This window comes from Otolemur garnettii, unplaced genomic scaffold (assembly GCF_000181295.1).
Source record: "Otolemur garnettii isolate 467f Iridium unplaced genomic scaffold, OtoGar3 scaffold00048, whole genome shotgun sequence".
NCBI lineage: Eukaryota > Metazoa > Chordata > Mammalia > Primates > Galagidae > Otolemur > Otolemur garnettii.
The window spans coordinates 462,648-467,089 of NW_003852443.1; positions in this window are offsets into that span (position 1 = coordinate 462,648).

Genomic DNA, 4,442 nt, shown 5'->3' on the forward strand with positions numbered 1-4,442 from the left:
ATAATGAATTATGTATAATAATAAAAATATGTATAATATTATGTATAATAAAAATATATGTATATTATGATATATAAAATATTCATTATATAAAATGAAGATTTTATATATTTATATTCATTATATAAAAATAATGAATTATGTATAATAATAAAAATATACATCTCTACATATAATACATTCATTTGTCCATAGACTTTAAAAATAATGAAGTCCTACTCATTGAATTCCCTGGTTTTTGAAATAAGGTAAATGTTTTCTGTGGTCCCCAATAGCAAATGAAAGCAGGATTGAGAATCTTACACCTTCCACTCCTATATTTATTGACTTTATAATTCAAACTAAAATTTCACAAAACAAAAGTTAGAAGATAAAACCCAAGGTTTACAAATTGAAATGCTCTAGAAAGCAAGGATATACACTTGAGTGTCAGGATAAGTGAAATACTGTAGGAAGTGAAAGACTATAGGAAATAGTGGGAACAGAGTTCAACCTGAGGTAAACACCCACCATAAAGAAAAATAGTGCCACACATGACTGGTTTGATTTGGTAGATAAGGTAGAGCCAGGATTCCACGGGACTCTACCCAGGACAACAGAATGAGACTCTATCTCAAAGAAGGAAAAAAAAAAAGAAGAAATTATTGATTGTTAGCCAGCACCCAAAGTCTTTCCTGGGTGTGTGGTTGGAGACCAGGTAGGAGATAACCCATTAAAATTTCTACTTTAAAAACAAGGAAGCAAGTTTTTCCCCCTTTCTCATCCCACAGAGCCAGATCCTAGGTACATAATTTAAGACTGAGTGGGTAGATTGTCCCTGCCATTTCCCCACTGTGCCTAGGGTTTATGACCTCAAGAAAGAGAAAAGTATAGGAATTTTTCAGGTAATTAGAAGAATACATACACAGTATTGTAAGTACAGTGGTGGTAGGCCAGTGGCATGATACCAGAATTTTGCTCTTCAGTAGGTTCTTGGTCTCGGTGATTCGAAGAATGAATCCGCAGACTACAGATCAGTGGTAAGACAGGATTTATTTACAGAAAAGCAAACAGAAGTGCCAGAGCTCCTGGCAGAGAGAGAAAACTCGAGTTAGGAGAGAAAAGTGCTCTCTCTCCCACTCTGTCTGTCTGTCTGTAGGCTCTTTGTCTGGGGCCCTCAGTAGTTAGATTTAGCCATGCTAGGTAGTTACGTTTAGCGTGTCTGGGACATCTGGGACATTGTGTCTGGGACATTGTGTTTGGAACATGTCTGGCCCTTGGTAGTTACATTTAGAGGTGCCAGGTAGTTAGATTTAGTAAGTCTGGGACATGTCTGGAACAACATGTCTGGGTTGCAAATGAATAGCTACAGTCCCTTTCATTCCCAGGCCTAGGAAATGGGGACCCCCTGCCCACCCTCCAGGCTGCTGGTTCTGTTGCTTGCTGCCACTGCACCAACATTGCCAAGGTGGCAGCTGGTTTGTGCTCCCCAGCTCCATGAGCTGGCGGGGATACCACTTGTCAGGTATCAGCAGGATCCATAGATTGGGTGGCTTAAATAACAAAACTTATTTATCCCAGCATGATTCGTGCCCCCCAGCTCCATGAGCTGGCTGGGATACCACTTGTCAGGTATCAGCAGGATCCATATTAATCCTTAGTTTCAGTCTTTACTATTTTCTCTGGTTTAGGTTTTCCAAGCCTAATTTTCTAGCCTTACTATGCATTCTATGAACAGTCTTTACAATAATTTTTTTCTACTTAAATTAAAATTTATTTTAGTTGTTTGTAACCAAGCACTCTGTTATGGGCTTAATTATGTTCCTCTGGAATTCACATTTGAGTCCTAGGTCCTGTTACCTCACATTGTGATTGTATTTGGAGATGGGGGGCCTTTTAAGAGGTGAAGTTAAAAGGAGGCTGATTATGCGGGCTGTAATCCAATCTGACTAGTGGCCTTACAAGAAGAGGGAATTTGGACACACCAAGAGACCCTAAAGATGTGTGTACACAGAGGAAAGAGACATGGCTAGAAGGCAGCAGAGAGAAGCCTCAGAAGAGACCGTCCCTGCTGACACCTTGATCTTGGACTTCTAGCCTCCAGAATTATGAGGAAATAAGTTTTGTTATTTAAGCCACCCAATCTGTGGTACTTTGCTATATATGGCAGGCCTAGCAAACTAATATAAACCGACAGATAAAGGACGAAACCATGCTATTGGGTAGTGGGCAGAGGCAAGACTGCTAGTGTGTCTAAAATTCTTGTCATAAATGGGAGACTAATTTGGCCATATAATTAGTGATCCATTTCATGGGTTCAGGCAGTACATATTAGAAAGTATTTTGATTTAAGTATTGAACATTTAAAAATTCTTATGACATCTTGTCAGTCTTCTTTCAGACACTTTTTTCCTCCAAAATACACTATTATAGGCTCGTTGCCTGTAGCTCAGTGACTAGGGTGCCAGCCACATACACCAAAGCTGGCAGGTTTAAATCGAGCCCAGGCCTGCCAAACAACAGTGACAACTACAACCAAAAAGTAGCCAGGCGTTGTGGTGGGTGCCTGTAGTCCCAGCTACTTGGGAGGTTGAGGCAAGAGAATCACTTAAGCCCAAGAGTTGGAGGTTACTGTGAGCTGTGACAGCACGGCACTCTGGGGAGACAGAGTAAGCTCTTGTCTCAAAAAAACAAAAAAAATACACTATTATAAAAATTTGCCAGTGTTTCAGTAGAGCATGTAAAATCTCTTTTACCTTGTCAGTTTGAGTTTCAATATTATAAACTTTCATTTCAACCTACACTGACAGTTTTTCAAGTGGGTGACTTAAATGGGTAATTCTATTTGAAGTATTTCTTGGTTCCCTTATGATAATAGTTATTATGGCATTTGTCAAGAAATCAAGATGTACAATTTCCAAATATTTTTTGCTTCGTTGAAGCTAAAATCATTTCCATGATTTCAATCAGCCACGTCAATTCTCTAGTGATAGTTTTCTAAGAGTTTCTCATGTCTTTTTGTATTCAGTACAGGGGTTCCATGCATCCTCAGCCTAATAACCTCTGCTTTTGATCTTCTGTTAGTTTTTACCTCTCATTTAGGCCAACTTTTCCCATTCCCCATTCCCTCACTCCACATATTACTCTCCTGTGCTTTAGAACTTTTCATAGTTCTACATATCCCAAACAAAACTGTCTACGTCTAAGAATCATCATTAGAAATTCTGAGTTATCTTTGATTCCCTTTTTAACCTCCTAATTCTGTTAAATCCTAGTGATTCTACCTCTTAAGTATCTTTCCAATTATCTCCTTCCTACCTTACTACTTTATTTCAGAGACACATTTTTTTTGCTTGGACTATTTCATGTTACTGTTAACTTGTTTTCTTTGCTCCCATTTTGATAGTGTCACTCTATTTCATTTTCTTCTTTTAAATTTCAAAGTATTAAGGAGGGACAAATGTTTTGGTTGCATGAATCAGCTTTGTAATGCTTGACTCACAGCTATAAGTGTGTCCATCACCCAAAGAGTGTTCATTATATGCATTAGATAAGTTTTTACCTCTCCCCCCCCCCCACCTCCCTCTGCATGATTTCCACTGAGGTTTACACTCCTCTATGCAAATATGCTCATCGGACGCTTCACTTAGGATAATAGTTGCCAGTTCCGTTCAAATTGTTGAAAAGGTATTAAGTCATCCTTTTTTATGGCTAAGTGATACTTGACAGTATACACATATTACATTTTGTTAATCTACTCATAAATTGATTGTACATCTTTGCATTTGTAAATTGTGCTGCAATAAACTTTTGATTGTAGGTGTCACCCTATGTTTTTACTTTTTTGAAGAATTCTCATGTACAAACCTACAGATTTTTATTTTATGTTGATGGTTATGGTATAGTCATTTTATTTTATAGGAGTGATTGTTCTATAGTTACAATAGTGTCATTTTTCCCTATAAGAAGTATAAACATTTTTTGTACATTTATACAGTCTTAGAAGACAAAATCTAGACCCTGTAAGGAATTTCTCCTTCTTTGAAAGTTTATAAACTAAGCGTCATGATTATGTTTTCTTCTTCTTTTTCTTATAACAATGCATATTCAATGCATCTTAAATGTAACAGGTGCTTAAGAAACATGTTGCAGTGGTTCTCAAATTATGCTCATGTGGAAGAGTTTAGTGAGTTGGTGTAGGACAGTGATTTTCAACTGGTGTGCTGTGGCGTGTACTGTGAGAGGATCTTAGGAGTGCTACAAAAAAAATCATTAAGTTGTTTTCAAAAGAAGTTCAAAGCACAGTAAGCATATTTTCTTTCTTTCTTTCTTTTTTTTTTTGAGATAGAGTCTCAGACTATCCCTGTGGGTAGAGTGCCATGGCATCACAGCTCACAGCAACCTCCAACTCCTGGGCTCAAACGAGTCCCCTACCTCAGCCTCCCAAGTAGCTGGGACCACAG